We start from the raw sequence: 18,475 nt of genomic DNA, 5'->3' as shown, positions 1-18,475 counted from the left end.
CCATCACATCACACCGGTGGAAGGGTGAAGCTGTGGGCCATTGAGCACCAATTTCTCTCAGTACCACAATTATGGAGACACCTGTGCTTAATAACACTGTGCTGTGCTACCTTGCAAATTGCAGGACTGGGGCCCGGTGCAAGATGCGCAGATGGCCATTGCCTCCCCTGCAGGCAGCCCCCGCCTCCAGCTTAGCTCCATGCTTCTCCAGGAGGTACTCTGAGCTCAGTGCTCCCCAGTCCCCTCCACCAGTGCCCTCTGAATTCTTTCAGGCACTTCTAACCCTTTCAGCATGTGTATTTGTGACCAAAAAAAATGACAAAAACCTGCACTTCCTTCTTCTCTGCTCGGGTCTCAAAGTTTGACCCCATTCCTTTGCAGTTTGTTTTTGCAGTCTCTGCCTGTTGTTTTCGGCTGCTACTCAAATTACATGTATTCCAGTTATTATTTCCATCATTTAGTATGAATTTTACAGGGATGTTGTTTTTTGCTTCCTTACCCTGCCACATGTGTTAACTATAGAGAAACTGTTCTTCTTGTGGAAGAAATTATATACCAAAACTACCCAGTAAAAAGCCTGTTTTATGGCACTTATAAAATTAATGCCAAAAATGTATAGTAAAGCTTGCTTTTTTGACATTAATGGCTTGTTATTTAACATATTATGCTCTTGTAGTGCCTGGAAAATAGCACTTAGATATTCAGGCATGGTCTTGAATTCACACGCAAGGATTCCAAAGTTTAAGGTGTTGTTAAGTGTGGGGGACAAAGTACACAGGTACACAGGTTAATAAGCCATGAAATGAATGAGAAGTGAAATAAATACCTGGGTTTTTATTCTTTTTAAGAGCCACGTCTGCTGAGGAGGACACTGTTCAGGTGTCCTGGTGCATAGCAGGGCAGTGGAGGCCTACCGACCCTTCACTTTGTCCTCATTGTTCTTTGTTACATGACTGCGTTCTTTGTGTGCTAAGGAAAGGTGACAATCCAAATGCATGTAATTCACTGCTTGATGGATGGGTAGATTCCAAGAACACATAATCAGCATGGATTCTGCTTGTGAAAGTTTCAGTGTGGGTATTTCTGCTGGTCTGCTCTGATGCGGGCTCTGTGGTGCTTTGCAGGAGGCCTCTGAGTGAAGGTGCAGTGGTTTGTTACATCTGCTATGCCTAAGCAGTGGGCATTTTAGGGGGAGCATCTCAGGTATAGAAAAGTTATTTTTGAAATGTGATGTTAATTCTGTTTGTCATATTCCTTTAACTCCTCAGTCCAAAGGAGCTGGCTGGCTGGTCTCAGACAAAGATACAGAACTTACAATGAGTTGATTAGAAACATGTCTAGGAGACCTTGACATAATCTACAGACACACACATAGGAGTGCCTCACTCAAAAAAGGGGGAGAGGGTTTTATGGAGGTCAGATACTCCATATCTGGCTGGGCTGGCTGATACAGCATTCATTTTTATTTCTGTCATTGTTCCAGGGCTAAGCATTTCTTGTCTTAAACCTCAGACCAGATAATTGTGGAATGAAATAAGCAAGAAACTTTTTGAAGCAGGTCATTTGTGTGAAGCTGAAACAACAGCTCACTGCACGTGATTAGGAGACAAGCGCAGCTGTCAAAGTAGCTTGATCAATGGGTCTTAACATAGGAAACTTATGCATTCTATATCTGCATCATCTGCACATGTGCATACAGGCAGTGGATTGGTTATGCAGGCAGATATTGTTCATGTCACTGTCCCTGGCTCCCAGGCTGCATGGAGCAAAGTGACTCACCTCCACAACCATCAGCATGGGATTTTTCTGCACTTACATAGCATCTGACCCACCGAGGCTGTACGGTATGCATATGGCCAGTATTTCCAGTTACAGGAACATGGGATAATGTGCCTTGGGCTGCTAAAGCAGCCTTTTTATAGCCTAGAGCTGAGGAGGGCTGTTACATGTTCTTGGGGTACGAGGCAAAGCCATTTAATTGAAGCTGTGATGCCTGCTGAGCTGCCTTTGAGGGCTGCTTGGGTTTAAAAAGGCAGAACGAGCCTTGGCTCACCTATACTAGTAGCCTGATGAGACAGATGTCATATGCTGTGGGTGTCTCCTTCCACACAGAAAACATTTTAACCCTTCTGATTTGGGAGGATTTTTGAGGGGCTCCCACATTCACAGAGAACTGAAGTAAATGGCTTTTCTCAGAAACGTTCTGGTTTTCCGAGGCGCATCCATTTTAAACAAAAGAAAACATAAATACAGACATGACTGTCATCACTTTAAAGTATTGCATAAGTGGTTAAATTTAATCACAAAGAGACAACCAGCTAATGGTTTTAGTGGAATTCATAAAATCCCATAAAATACAAAAGTTAAATTTTGTCATATAATGTGAACCAGTTATAGCAACCAACGCAGCTTCCTTTTCCTCCTGAATAAATTCTAAACAGTCCTTAGAAAATGAATTACCAGTCTGCAAATCGGGATGGCATATTTTTCAGCTATAAAACTAAAAGTACTCTCAGATCACTTAGCTAAAAAAAGGAAAAGAATAAGGGGGAAAAAGAAAAAGAAAATAAAAAGGCAGCAACTTTGTTGTTACTGTGTTACTGTCAATAGTATTGGATGCTTGGTTGTGGCTCCGTTTTAGCAGTTTGACCTTGTTTAGATCAACCTGAATCACATCGACAGACCTCCCTTACAATTTCCCCACCCATCACAGAAAGCGCATACCCTGCATGAGTGTATCCAGCTGGAGATGTGCCAATAGAAGTAATTACGTGATGAAACTATTTAACTTTGACTAAAATACTCTCACCAGGTTCTTTCAAACCGTGTGTCTTATATCTTGTTGAAGCAATTTTATATCATGCCTTTAAAGTACAGTAATGGCCACTTGCATTGACAGAATCCTCGTAAAAGAAGAAGACCGAGACCTTGCTCATGAAGTGCTATTGATTTTCTGAGTTTCTGCTAGAGTTGCCAAAGATACAACACTGTTGTTAGGGAGAGAAGATACTTTGGCCTTCAATATCACAGGAGGGTTCCTGTGTAAGCACAGGCGTCAATGGGTTTCAGTGATAAATAATGCATTCTGGTGATAACTGCCCATATTATTTTGTCAGTTTCCTATGACTCAGCATTTGCTCTTGCCAAGCATTTCTTTTCTGTCACCACCGGCTGCTGAAGTTTGAGCTAATTGCAAATGCTATTTATATTTGAAAGGGCCATTTGCATTATGGCAAAAAGCTAAACTTTCAGATTATCTTAGGCAAGGGTTGGTTGTAATCTGTGGGAAAACTGCAGGCACCCTCAGCGTGTTTGCTGTGTTGTTTCCCAAGGTAAGACACTGTGATCGGAGTGCATGCCCTGCTCTGAGCACATACTAGTGAAGGGGCCTGGGGTTCACCTGCTGCCTTTGGATAGCCGAGCTGGCACTGAGAGGAAAGCTGATGTCCAGTGGTTTATGGCACAGGGTAAGGTTCTCAACCCCACTTCTTCCTGCTCTGGGAGCAGCTCTGTTTACTGCCCGCTCCATGGGACAAATTGCACATGGAAAAGTCTTTGGGCATCCTTGGCTTCTGTGCCAATGAAGCTGTTTGCTTTCCCAGCTGCCTTTGGTGGCATGAACTGTGCCCACAAACCTTGTCTCTTTTGTGTTCTCGTATGTCCAGCCATATATCAGTACTACGGGATTGCTTCACCGCAAACAACTGAGGAAATACAGTTTGTACCTAACGCTACACTTTCTAATGGTGTCCTCTAAATGTGTCAACTTTTACTTGTAGGCATTACAATTAAATCTTAATGGTTTTGCTTTTGTGAATATCACATTATTGTAGCCAATAGATAATTATTATTTATCAGTAGGGGGAAAATAAAAGGGCTGGCTTGGAAAATTATAGCTATGGTAATTAGTTTTTGATGACATTAACCAATTAATATAATTTTATGTTTTCTATTTTGAGATTGAGGCAAGGTTGTCTTTATTTTCATTCCTGTTCCAATGTTTGAGTCAATGTCCTTCAGAAGGGGCTGATATTGAGTGCCTCGGAGGGTGCCTTCATCACCAGGCAACGGGGGAGACGGTGCTGTAAAGAAATCACAGAGTGCCATTTTCCTCCTGCTCCCTGAAGTGTGTCCTTGTACAGAATGGCAGAAATCAGCTTTCAGCCCTTCTGCCCACTCCATTTCCACTTGGGAGCCCAGGGAGAGGGGAAAAACCCAAACCCTGAAAAGATACTATAGAGGAGAGAAATATTGCTCACTTGCATCCCTGGCTATGCAGAAGTCTCTTCCTGGTGTCGGAATACAGCTAAGGCTTGAGTGGGGAAGAGGAAGAGCCAACCTCTCATCATCTTATTGCCTGTGCAGTCTTACATTAATGTCCACCATTTTTCTTACTCAGAAAGAAGGATTAACATCCTGGACAGCCAAGCAAGCAAAACTGGCTTACTAAGGCTATATTTTGAGGCTTTGATCATGTTCTTCCAGATTTGAAAAGTTCTTACTTGTGTCACTGAGGGATGTAGTTTAGCAGTACACCTGGAAGATCAGTCTTGATGATCTTGGTGATCAGGAAGGTTGAGCTTGATGATCTTGAGGGTCGTTTCCAACCTAAATGGTTCTATAAGTCCATGTCCTAAAACCACCCATAGCTGGTCAGTATGTGTGCTTTGTGCCTTCCTGCTTCAGTTTACAAATGAAATTCAGTTGTGTCTGTGCATTTGTGCATCCATGGCAATTAAGGCCAATGCAGATGAATTTCCTTTGAGGCTTAATATGAGAGGGGTGATGTAAGAAAATCAGTATGAAAGACTTTCCTTGCCAATGTCACCGGGGGGAAGGGGATTGGAATAAGATCTCTATGGCTCCTTCCAACCCAAATCATTCTGTGATCCTATAATTTTCTGAAATACCTCAAAAGTCCCCTAGGGGCCTTTGTTGTTATGCAGCAAACTGCAAGGGCATAATTTCCTGCACTTTTCAGCGCACAGAAGACTTTTCTGCCACAGGTCTGGTCTCCTTTGCTGGTAGGTCACACACTTTTAAGAAGTTAGCAATACAGAGGTAATGGCTGCAGATTATATGCAAGAAGAGGGTAGTTAGGCAAACCCTATCTGTCTTGTTAATTGTCATCTTAACTTTCTCTTTTCCCAAAGGGCTTCTTTTTTTTTTTTTTTTTGGTCTTACTTTCCATGTTTTAATGCAGAAATTAGTGTGACTTCTGTTGGCGTTTGTATTTGCCACTTGCCAACCATCTTTGAACACACACCTCAGAAGCAAAGCTATCCACAGATTTACTTTTGACAGCAACTAGTATTTTGGCCCATCTTACTGCCTGGGAAGTTTTAAATTAATGACAGTGAACTGCAAGAGAAAAGGAAATCAAAAGAGCCACATACTTCCTTAGAAATACATCGTTTTCCCCTTACCTTTTTGTATTTTCCTATCTGCTTTGGCTGAGAAAACACTTTAAAATGTTTATAAACACCAGGAATTTTCTTATCCTTTTACACTGGCATCAACAGGAGTGTCTAAGCTGGGAAACAGGGCAGCGGGGTGGAGATGACCTTTCCAAAGAAAACCTTTGTTCTGTGTAAATCACCTCGTACAACAGAAAAGCAAAAGACAGGATATGTTTTTTGAAAAGGCAATGAGCAGCGACACAGTGGAAGGATAAATGCTTTGTTTTGAGCAATTCATGGCTCTACATATGCTAAAACTCGGAATTCCAGTAATTAAACTTCCAGTCTCTTCTTGGGTCATATTGTGTTATATTATTCTCTCAACTTTATTGTGATTGATTTGTGTCAACTTTAACTATACTCACTGAGGGAGTCAATAAATAAAGATCAATGGGTTTTTATTTCTTCTGGTTCTTTATTAGAAAGAATGGATTGGTTAAATAACACAAACAGTAGTGATGACATGGCTTCTGTACACACTTTCTACTCTGAAATAGGCAAAATCTTTTTGAAAATCACATTAGAACAGCCAGAGTTTCTTGTGTTCTCTCGTAATCTGATGGTTCTCAAGAGCTGATGCTTTAAATGCCCAGAACTTAAGGTAACACGCAATACAAGTGTTCTTCCCCACAAAACTTCCCAGCTGTTTGTACTGAGGACCACTTGCTGGCAATATGGATCTCAAGTGCCATTCAATTGATACCAGTATTTCACATGTGGGGTACCTATTGATCCCATTAGTGAATAGGAATTGCACGTCTGGGTGTACCCCAAAACAAGGGCGCGTTTCCAGGCCCCAAACATCTCCCAGCCACGGGACTGAGACAAAAAATGCAGCTAACTCCTTGGTCTGAGACAGAGACAACAGGCCTTGTCAGCTGGCCACCTGCAAGATGACAAACGGGTTTGGTTTGCATATCATTCACACATCGCGTTTCACATGCAGGGAAATCCATGTGGTCTTTGTGCTTTGCTTTTTCTATGTACTCCCTCAGCAGGCTTGCATCAGAGGTAGTGCTACATTAAGGGCAAGTACCCAAGAAATGACTGAAGAGAAAAGCGGGAGCCATGTGGACTTGCTGGCACAGCTGTGCTGTTGAGGTGCTGGCCCGGTGGCTGTGGGAGATGGATGCATCTCGGCAGGAAAGTGGCCTAAAGCTGAAATCCACTGCACAGTTCTGAGAGTACCCTTGCGTTCCCACAGTGTGTGGATAGTGAAACACCAATGCAAAATACACTGTGAAGTAGGTCGGAGTGTCAGAGCAGTTATTATCAGTAACCTGTTTCTCATAAAAACATAGTGAGGAAAAAACCATCTTGTTCCTAAGATTTATAGCAACTTGACTCCATGTGACAGGTGATTGAAAGCTTCCCTGCCATGCATATTACACTTTGGGTGGTGACCCCTCAGTGTATATCTCCATTTAAGTCCTTCAGTACTGAGCTGAATGGAAGCAGAGTGGCCAGATGCTGTAAGCTCCATTTTTTTTTATATGAAAATCTTTCATCCGGACAGAGAGCACAAAGTGCATTCATAAGATTACTTGAGTGCCCTGTCCTTGAACATGAATCCAAGAATTGAAAGGGATCAAAAATCCGCTCTCAGCTAGGAGAAGGAGGTTACATCACAAGTCTGCGTCTGGAATCTCCTGCCACACCACTTCCATCCACATCCCCAACCTATGGCAAGGAAGCAGCTCGCGAACACAGCTCCTCTATATTTGCCAGTGGGTTTATGATCCATGTTTAAATTTGTTACAAATCCTTTGCAGGATTATATGAAGGTGCCTTGCTTTCCTTTTCTAAGCTGTTTGGTTTTGCTGATGCTTTTCTTGCTTAGCTGTGTGCTCAGAACACAGACGCGTGGTGCGCATCTCCTGGCTGTGCCTCATCCCACCCAGACCCCCACCTCCACTGGGGGCCAACCTCGTGCTTCAGAACCCCCCTCCAATTTAATTCCATCTTTGTGTGGATTTCCCACAAGACTGGTGCAAACTAGAACCGAGCAAATTAAGGAAGTTCTTAATTGAGGCATAAAAATGCGAGACCCGAGTCTTAGAGCAACAAAAGTACTGCTTTTAAAGCCTTAATTTATTTTACTTCTATTATTGAAGCAAACCTGTAAAGACACAATATAGATTAATTCTGTGATTTTTATAGTCACGGTTTTATTAAAAGTTGTTATATTTTATTAGATAAGGGATCTATCTGAATTCTGTGGGCCTCGTCTTGTAGCTTTCACTCAGGTAGCTCTCCTTTTGAGAGCTTTCTGGCTTTTTTGGAGACAAATGCACAGTCCTCATTTCTACTTCTGCTCTGACGTACTTGAAAAGAAATAGTTGAGCCAAGCAGTCGTGTGACCTGCAAATGAAGATTACAGCAATGATTTGCATAATAGATTATATTAATTTCAATTTGAACAGTCCTCCCTTGGGAAGATTTGGGAGTGGAGTAGATCTGGCTAATTCTCTAGCCTGTGATATATAAATTTTATCCCTGTTTCGGTGTGCACGATTCTTTCCTTGCTGTTGTTCTTTGGTCTAATTGCGGCCAATAAGCTGGCCATCAGTTCTGCTTCATTACCTTGCAAGCTGAATCTGCTGAGATATTTTTGTGATACCTACTTGGCATTTTTCATTCAGTTATCTTATTTTTTAAATACTTTTAACCTGCTGCTTGGAAAAGGTTCATAAGCAGGACTCATTTCTTTTTTCAGGCTATGTAAATGAGTAAAAACTCATAATGCCTCTTTAAAGATCTTTCCCATGTGAGAAGAAGACAAATACAAGCAATGAAGGATGCAGATTCTACACAAGGAATGAGCTTTGTCCGTAGACTCAGTAAGTTTTGTAAAGTCTTTATCTCTCATCAATATTATGTATGAGATGTCCTTTTTTTGCCTCAGACCACAATTACTACCTCGGAAACTCCACTAAATGCCTTTCTACACATCTTTGCCACCCAGGACTGGCTGCCCCAACCCAGCCTGCCTTGACTGCAGCCAAGCTGAAAAGAATGTCTCCAAAGTTCCAAAAGCATTTTTGACTCCATGTAGATTTTTGTCTGTACCTGTAAAGGCACAGAACCACGCTCTGTACTCAGTGCTGGTGAGGCCACACCTTGAGTTTTTGTGTTCAGCTCTCAGTGTTGGACCCTCACTGTAAGAAAGAAGGCATGGAGGGCCTGGAGAGTGTCCAGAAAAGGGCAGCAAAGCTGTGAGGGGTCTTTAGCTCAAGTGTGATGGGGGACAGCTGAGGGAACAAGGACTGCTCAGTCTGGAGAAGAGAAGGCTCAGGGGAGACCTCATGGCTCTCTGCAATGAGCTGAAAGGAGGCTGTGTGAGGTGATGTCAGCCTGTGCTCCCAGGGAACAGCCATAGGATGAGAGGGTATGGCCTCATGTTGTGCCAGGGGAGGTTCAGGTTGACTGTTAGGAAACATTCTTCTCTTGAAAAGTAGTCAGCTGCTGGAATGGGCTGCCCAGGGAGTGGAGAAGTCGTTGTCCCTGGAGGTGTTCAGGAAACATTTAGATGTTGTTCTGTGGGACATCACTTAGTGAGGACGTATTGGTGCTGGGTAGACAATTGGACTGAATGATCTTGGAGGTCTTCTCCAACCTTGATGATTCTGTGATTCTGTGATTCTGTTCTTTCTGAATTACAAATGTTTTGTTAAATTGTTGATAACAAAATAAGCAACTTTCCATTCTGTTTCTTCTTATTATATGTTTTATTTCACTTGGAGATTGGGAAGTAAAAGGCCACCAAGTTTTGCCTGTTTTCTTCCTTGTGATTATTTAAATCTTTGTCTTTTTGTTTTCTGTTTACAAACCTAGGTGGACTAGTGGACTATTCTTTACTTTTTCTAAAGCAGGAGGGAATTGCTATATTCATATTTTCCAGAATCAATGAAAAATTTCCCATAAGAAAAAAAATGAGTTGTCCTAGGGGAAAAAAATTCTTACTAAGCAAATTCTGCACCTCTCTTTCCTCTACCAGCTATGTCATACTAAACTGCACGTTGTATGCTTTTCCAACTAATTTCTGCTATTTTTCATCCTGCAAGGAGACTTACATCTTACAGCATTCACCCAGAGTTTATAAGAATGCTGAGTTGTCATGCAGGAGTTTTACCTCACACCGGGGAGATATTAGTTGATAACACCTACCTTGTTCAGATTTATTGTTTTAGCATATTTCATGCTAAATATCTATCTATCTAAACCTATATATATATATATATATGTATATATTTACCATCTGCTAAGATTAGCACTCTAGTGGTAATAAATTTACTTACCCTGTTACTGTGGTGTAGTTTGGAACCATCCTACACTTTATTCAGCCTAATTGAAAATAGGATAAGATAAATGATGCACTTTGAATTTCTCTTTCAGATGTACCATTGTTCATTACTTCAACAAGGGATGAGCACATCTGATTGTAATTTCAATTGTTAAGTAAAACAAAAGTTTCCATGGTGAAAGTGTGGTACCAACAGCTGTAATTGTCTAAGGGTTACTTGTGAAAATCTCAATATTGTTTTGGTAATTAATGCAGAATTGTTCTTCATTTACACACTTGTTTATCCTCAGACGCTAATGGAAAAGGGGTGAAGTCAAAAACATGCTCAGGAATTTGTGCATTGTGTGGAATAGGAAAACTGAGTTTAAAATGGTTATGCTTAAAGAAATATCTGCATCAAAACTAGAAAATTTCCAACAGTGATTACTTCTGAGAAAAAAAAAAGAGCACCAATTTCTGCCATAGTTCATTTTGGTTTTGCTTCTGGGTATTCACAGGATGCACACAGTGCTGATGTCTTTGAGACTTGCCTTGGAAATACTTCAAACAATGGCATTTTTCCTTTTTTTTCTTTAAAACTCTATTAAATTTAAAACTTAAATAGTAAAATACTAAAGAAACCTACTTGAGTTAAAGGGATACTGCTTCTCTGATACCAGGCAAACTGCGTGATGAGAAACAAAAGTAGTTATAAACCATTCTCTCTCTGCCTCGTATTTATGCCAATTTCATTGTTGATCCTCATTACTTCATTTTCATAAACTTATAAATATTTCTTTGTTGCGTTATGTGGGCAGACTTTTTTTGGCAGGGCTGTGCTCTATCCTTACATCCCCCAGCCATGACCTGGGTGTAAAATCTTCTACTTGCCTTTGTTGAATCTCATGGGGTTCTCTACTGGAGCCTGCCTAGATCCCTCTGGATGGCATCCTGTCTGTAAACTATGTTATTTGCTTCAGAATTTGCTATGAGTTTGGGACTAACAAGCATATTGGCACGCAAATCGTTTACAATGGGAGATACTGCCTATGCAATGGAAATAAGTGAATCCAGGAAAGAAATTCCTTCCTCCCTTCCTCCCTTCCTCCCTTCCTCCCCTTCCTCCCCTTCCTTCCCTTCCTTCCCTTCCTTCCCTCCTTCCCTCCTTCCCTCCTTCCTTCCTTCCTTCCTTCCTTCCTTCCTTCCTTCCTTCCTTCCTTCCTTCCTTCCTTCCTTCCTTCCTTCCTTCCTTCCTTCCTTCCTTCCTTCCTTCCTTCCTTCCTTCCTTCCTTCCTTCCTTCCTTCCTTCCTTCCTTCCTTCCTTCCTTCCTTCCTTCCTTCCTTCCTTCCTTCCTTCCTTCCTTCCTTCCTTCCTTCCTTCCTTCCTTCCTTCCTTCCTTCCTTCCTTCCTTCCGTGTGATTTTTGTTTTGATGATGTTTGGAGTTAATGATATTGAAACATAGAGCTATACCATATTTCATTTGTTGATGAAATTAATTCCTCTGGCTCACATGTATGAACAAAGACAGCAATTTTCGATTCTTAAGTTTCAAAACAGTAGAATAACTTCAGGGTTGTGCAGAAGAGGAAGAATCTGCATGTGGTTACTTTTAAAGCCTTTTTCATCCTCCTAAGTCACAGCAAGCCTTTAAGAACTATACAGCTCAGTTGTATTTCCATCCCTCTTCCATAATGAATGCTGTGGCCGATGACCACTTCCTGAGTGTGCTTCCCTTACCCAGGATGCACTCCTGTTGGCTTCCACCAGCATTCTGCCCACGATAAGGCTGTTTGGTTGCAGCATTTCAGCCTGTGCTGGTCTTTTTGCAGCTGAGTTTTAAACCCTTGAAAACAAGGCTTTGTAATGGGAGTGCTGCCACAGCCTTAACGAGAGGCTTGTGGATGGCTGTGCTCTAATACTGTACATTGCCACCGTTACTGTGTTGCTGTTATCTATTTCTAGTGGCTGTTACAGAAATTGGTATTGTATCTAAAACAATTGCTGTTATTAACAGGTTAAGCTGCTGGGATGTTAAAATAAAGGCTGCCCAGCTTTAGTGCATTTTGTTGTAATCATCTCCCAGATGCCTTGTCGGAAATCAATTCAAGTTCAAAACTGGCTGGAATTGGGAGGTCAAGGCTTCTGCAGACTAAATATTTTATCTTCTGCTCATGTCTGGGGCTTTTAAAGATGTGTACTGGGGGCTCTTTTCTCATATCCCATCTGGACAAAGATGATTGGCTTTGCCATTTTGCCCAGGTTAGGACAAGGTTAAAATCAATTATAATCAATTATTAAGAGTCTTCTGTGGCTGTGAAGCTTAAAAGGGGATTTTAAAAGTTGCTTAGTTCTGAAACAGGGATGCCTTAGTTGCTTGTGTAGATGTCATTATTCTGGAGCATCAGATGTGAATCTGATTTTTTGATGCAAGGTACCATTTTCCCCAAACAAACCACACTCAGTGTTATCCTCGTGGATTCTGACTGAATGAGTAAACATGCCTGAGTCCCTCATTGCCATTGCTTTGGAGTTCTTGAACATCATATTTACCCTTCCAGTTTACATTTAAGAAAATTCTGAACTGGGGAATGAATTTCGGAGAAAGAGAGGGTCTTGCAAATTCAGGGAAGAAGGATGCTCTGCTCTGAGTAAGTACCAACTGCGCACGGGAAACATGGTTTAATTCTCAATTAATTCTTCTTAAGAAGGCTGCTAGAATGATGCCGGTTGCTTATTTTCAATATTGGGATAATTTTTTTCCCTTTCATTTCAGTGAGTGAAATGCATCACTTTCATATCGCACAATAGAATACAGTGCTATCTGGGATCTAAGACTGATTCTCAGTTCTTCTGACATGGGAGCCGCAGAGATAGATGTATTATGTCATGACTGGATTTAGCCTTGCTTGTCATGTCCAAGTCCATAGAGAAAGAGAACATCAGAGCTGAGCGTGAAAATTGAGAGGCTTTGGTTCTGCACTGGTTACTAGACCAGCAGAATTGACTGGGATTTGTAAGGCAGACTGGGATTTTCAAAACATGAATCTTTAAAACATTCTTTAGCTTCAGACTTTTTCTCTGTCTCTTTGCTTTTCCTCGTTCTCTGCATTTCATGCTTGGAAACAAGTGATGGTTTATTGGTAGACCTGTTGAAAAATGTCAGGAAAGGATGCTCTGGCATAGCTGATCATGTTGTGAGGTCTCAGGAGGGGCCTGGTCCAGATTGCTGCCAGAAGCAAGGCTGACCTGGTTCTCCTCTGTGCATTCTGGAAAATGTCAGGTATTTCTGTTGTCACTAGTGGATGTATTCCTGGCTTGGGAATATTTTAAGAGCAGTCAGAATCTGGCATAAAGATCAGCCTTGACTAAGAAACTAGATTAGTCACTTGCTGACAAGAAATAAAATGCTTCAGATTCTGGAAATCTTCTTGAGATTCTTTATGTGGACCAAGTTCCAAATAGCTGTAGGATTGTAACAGAACGGAAATATTCCATAATCTCCAAGTGTTTTAATGGACATAGGAATTAAAAGTCATTTTACTTAAATGGCCGTTCTCATGGTGATACTGTAGTTGCACTCATTTTCCCAAGGACTTTGTAGTGAATGTGAGATTTTAAAAACATGTGTAGAGACATAGTTCTGAAAAATAGATATCTAATGGAAACCAAGATAAGCAGAATAAATTAGCATTGATTTTATTTCTCTCTCCTGCATCTCCATGTGAAATCACTGAGTATTTCCACAGGTTTTAAAGAAAAGTTTAGTTTTTCTTTGTATGACATTCAGAATATTTCATCAACCAGAAAAATCTTGTCACCCATTGTCAAACATATGTATGATATAAAAATAGGGTAGCTGTTCCGTGAAGTAATGCCATATACTTTAAATATTTCTACTCACATTTATGGCCACAAAATAAGTGCCTTTAATGGAAATGTGCTAGAAGATGTTAGTGCCCATGAACGTAGTGGTACTGGACCACCGAGGTGACTCTCTGTTTTCTCCGCCCATTTTGTGTATAAACTGCCGAAGCCAAGAGGTGGAGTTAAAGCACAGCTGATGTGGGGAGCAGCTTCACTCTGCCACCAGAAAGCTGAGAGAGGATGGTTTCAGCGTCCAGAAGGCTGAGTGGACAAGGTAAGGGGAACCTTCTCTTTTACCATGCTGCCTTTGTCCTCTTGAAGGTGGCTCCCAGGCTGCTTACATCTCCTCTTTTGATGCATTGCCTTGGTATGATGAGACACTATCCAGTACAGGGATGTACCCAAATGGAAAGACCTCCATTGTGAGCTGTTGCTCCAAACACATCACTCCTTGCTTTTCCAGAAAGGATGCAGAAAGCCTGTTAATAAAGCATTTCTGAACAACGGGGATACTGATCTCCTCAGTTTCTTGGGACAGCCCATGTTTTTGTTTTTAAATGACAATATGAAAGACTTGGAATTCAAGGTTTATCTTAGTACATTTACACTGTGATTTGTGAGACTGAAAAACACATTATAACAGGAGTTTTCCTGCTAATGATATTTACAAAAGCCAGTTATTAATAGGTTATAAAATGAGTCAGGCTCCCTTTTTATCCCAGTAATTTATTTCACGTGCAGGATAATATCCCTTCTCAATTTCATTTTCATTTGATAAAACAAGAAGTATAAAATATAATTTGCAATAAGCCCATGCCTGGCTGCGCAACAAACGTGTGCTAAAATGCATCAATAGAGCTTCCTCATCAAGGAGCACTCCTGACTGGCCTTACTGTGTCCATAGCCTTCTGGGCTGCTGGTGCCTGGGGAAGGAGAGTGCTCCGAGTGCAATGTTTGTACTCGAGACTGGAACCCCATTCCCCCTTCTGCAGAGGGTATGTGGAAATTCTTGATGGAGCACACCAGGTGCTGTGTATCTGAGCAGGCAAGGGTAGAAGAAAAGTGCCTTTTTTATCCTGTGCAGCGAAAATATGGAGAGAAATATGGAGAGTGCATGTGGTTCTAATTTCAGTGCACTTTTATGTCACTTATTTGATGGATCTGGCATTAGGCCAGAGTTTCCCCAACAACGACGATGGTCTTATGCTGTCCAAACAGGTGGCGTTCCTGAGCCCACTGCTTATGCCACCTGAAACACTTGAAGGCTTCAGCCTGCTCTGCTTAAACAAAGCGTTATTCATTTCAACTTTGCTCATGGACACCAGTGTTCACACTGGTGAAGTTTTCAAGTGTGCAGAAAATGTTGACGGAGAGCTCCAGTCCTGTACTTCCTCAGAAAATGAAGGGTGCTACCAAGGCATGGGCTTGGGGAAAAGAGCTGATTTCCTTATCATAGCATCCAAAACCACCATGATTAGGAAACACCAGCATTTTCTGGTCCCATTTCTGTTCTCTGTTTTTACCTCTACATGCCATTGATCACACCCATTTTCATTATGAAGTGCAGCATTGCATTCACCCACTGAGCAGGACCACGGCAGCACACCAGGGCTGCAGGAAGTCATGAACCTCTGAGCAGCCTGGTAGACCATGCAGGAAATCTGCCACAGCTCTCTTTGTGCTGTGTCTTCCCATGGAACCAGGCAATTCCCAGCATTGCATGGATCTCCAGCCTTTCTGTGACTCATGCAGAGGGATTATAGGTGGAACCTTCATCTCCACTTTGTTTTCAACCAGAGCATTTAGCAGGTTGGTTTTTGCACTGGGAAACAACACAAGTACAAAATGGGAGATGTTGTTGCATAGCTGCTTGGCTGGAAACTTTAAGAGAAACTTAGCAGATCTCCTTATGTGGTAATGCAATGTTTTCTTAATTTTATTTCTAATAATCTCTTAGAAGCTTTAAACCTAAAATCTGTTTTCCTTCCTTTCCACCCCTCTCATGTGTGCGTGGTGGTTTGTTATTGCAGGCTTACTCATTCAGGCTGGCCTATTGGTGTTGAAAATTTAGTACAGAGGAAAAAGGGCTAAATCTTTTTTGCTTTGGGAAAATAACTCAGACTTTACAGAGATTTGCACAGATTTTGTAAATGCATATGAGATTATGAGGATACATTATCATCCCAGTAGCTTAGATTTTTGAGTGTGTGAACTTTAACACAATACTTCATGGACAATATTATCCGTTTTCTGTAAAAAGGGCTTTTAATGAGTGTTGTGAGTTAGTAACACTGTCTCATGCTCTTGCAGTACAGCTATTTTAAAAGCTAATGTTAGTGTACTAATTTGAATTTACATAGTATTGCACACCAGCAAATTTCAAAGTGTGACATTAAAGGATCTTGGAACATGCAAGGTGCATGGGAGAATTACATTACAGAGTGCAGCAGGACATGCTGAACTGAGCGGTGACCCACACCTGTTGGTACTGCAGGGGCTGCAGTGGAGTGCAGCATGCACGTCTCATTCTTCTCTTCTAGCTCTGTCTTTTCTAGGTAGAAGCTGGAAGAAGCTCTTTCAAACAAAGTTTTGCACAGGGGCCTGAAAATTTATTTGCCCCACCGCAAGTCCCAGGGAAGCTCTATAACAAGAGTCATGTGTGCTCTCTCGTTACACAAGGAAGCTCTGAGCCAGCATTGCTGTGTGGGGAGGATGAGGCTTCACCTGCATTTTCTTTCTCTTTTGCAGTAGTTTGGGAAAGAGCGCAGGGATTTCTATTGCGTATGGTGACTTTCAGGAAAAAAAGAATGTGAGGAAAGGTGACAGTGTTCACATGTGGATCACTCATAACCTAGTCCAGGCATGGACAAAGAGCTATAGTTAGACAACCATTACACTCCCATCTTTTTCCGTCTGTGGTTCTGGTGTTGCTTCCTTCCTCTGTAAGTACTTATGTGTCATGTAAGTGGTTAAATTTGGGGTGAGATGAATGGTTTTGTTTTAAAGGTATTTTGGTATTGCAAACAGAAATGGTTTTGTGTTAGGTGTTCAAAAATGAACAGGCACCAAATTATTGTTATTTCAGAGTAAGTTAGGTACTTTTGAAAATCACAATAGGCCCTAAAAGGGAGCATTTCCCTGAGACCCGGCCTGATGCTTCCCATTGTTCGGGTATCACTCAAGACATAAAGCCAATCAGGAGAGAAAAATAGCACCAGGACTGAGAGCCAGTTTCGTCTGTCTGAATCTGGCTGATTCAGATCCTGTGTGTAAATCTGCTCCCAGGTGACTTTTCCAGGTTCAGTCACACTTTGATCTTTAACTGTCATCTTCTTTGTGATGCAGCTATTTCAATTTCATTAATTAGACCAATAGTAATTTCTCCTCCCGCAGTAAAGTAAATGAGCAAAAATAAACCATCCGACCTTCTGCTGGATTAATTCCTGCTGTTTAAAATACTCACAGAATCACACAGGGTGAAAAGTAATTGCATTACATTAAACCAATATCCATGGTCTTACCACAAGTTTCGCTGTGTCCATGTATAATTCTTTTTATGTTTACAGTAAAAGCCCTTTCTCTTTATGAAAAGCTTTCTTCCAACAAAATTACATCTATGTGGACACCTCCTTCATTGTATTTGTTGTACCAATGACCTTATTTGTAACTGGTTCTTTATCTGAAATGAGCCAATCTTTTGGTTTCTGGAGTGAGCACACGGAAAAGTTTTGTAGTGTTTAGTCATTCCTTAGCTTATGCATTCAAAGAAATGAAGGTTCTAAGCATAAAAAAAAAAATGGTTTCACTTGAATTACAGTCATATTCTGGTTGAAATTACAGACTGTGTTTTCAAATTTGTTAATATGGATGTCTGAAATATACTCTTGCTTAGTCATGAGATCATATGCTGTGTCTTTATTTTGTTTTTGTATATCCCAAATACAAAGCCTCACATTAATGCTTGAAAACAAAGTGCCAGGCAGAAGGGAGGAAGAAACAGGGACTTGGGATAACAATCTGCTGAGCAACTGGGGAAGAGAAAGAGCAGCAGTATGGGACAGCTAACTGACCTAGGTGGCAGAGCTGAGCCTGGTACTTCGTGCACCTCAGGTGCACAGAAGGAGGTACCCATACTGAAGCAAAGATCAGTGAAACAACTGGCAGATGTGTGAGCAATGGAGGTATCTGACAAAGAATTTCTGAAAACACAGCTAGGATTTCTTTAAAATCTGTATGTGCCAGGGATTTGGTTGTAGTGTAATTAAGAATTTGAAGAGTGCAGAGTTCTCGTCCAAATGTGCTTGTTTCTGACCAAATATGCATCTTTTGTTGAGGTGTGTGGCCCAGGCAACACATCTGGCTACTGTTGCAATGCCTGCTGGGGCCATTTGCTTTTTCATAGCCTGGAGGTTGATAAGGCCGCTGCTGACTTTGAGTTGAGAATGTTGCTAGCCCTGAGAGTCTGGTGGCATGTCTAGGGGAAAAGGGCTGTGTATTGAGCTGGGAATATCTACTCAATCATGTGCTCTGCCATAATTTTCATCACTACAGGTTGAGCAGTTTGTGAAGTGTGGCCTATTGCAGCCTTCTTCCACCATTTGAGGTGCCTGCTGCATGAGAAGCAGATCTTTCACCCTGTCCTAAATACTCTAACAATACTTTCAGACAGTTCTTCCTGAGCTCCCAGAATTCAGTCCAAGCAACCGGAGTCTCTGCCCATCAAAGACAAGGACTTTTTAAATCTTTTTTTCTTCACAATCCTCAGTCATCTTCATGTGCAAGTGATTGAGTCCTACTCTAACTGAGCTCCCTTTGATCCAAAACAGCATTGACAATGGTGATGCGGGCAAATTGGACTACAGCATTAT

At 41.5% G+C, this 18,475-nt stretch overlaps 1 long non-coding RNA gene across 21 annotated transcripts in view; it reads left to right on the top strand.

Annotated features, from left to right (window-relative positions):
* Positions 1-18,475, top strand: part of LOC107310797 (uncharacterized) — a 423,706-nt gene that overhangs the window by 227,576 nt on the left and 177,655 nt on the right. Inside the window, exon 1 of one of the 21 annotated variants that reach the window (XR_014944415.1) lies at positions 13,737-13,881. The exons of the other annotated variants lie outside the window; for them this stretch is intronic. This is a non-coding gene — a long non-coding RNA (uncharacterized LOC107310797). Of the gene's footprint in view, positions 1-13,736; positions 13,882-18,475 lie in introns of those variants that run through there. 21 annotated transcript variants of the gene reach the window in all.

This window comes from Coturnix japonica, chromosome 3 (assembly GCF_054131305.1).
Source record: "Coturnix japonica strain WE chromosome 3, WE-NBRP24, whole genome shotgun sequence".
Taxonomy (NCBI): domain Eukaryota; kingdom Metazoa; phylum Chordata; class Aves; order Galliformes; family Phasianidae; genus Coturnix; species Coturnix japonica.
This window is presented reverse-complemented; position numbering and strand designations above follow the sequence as displayed.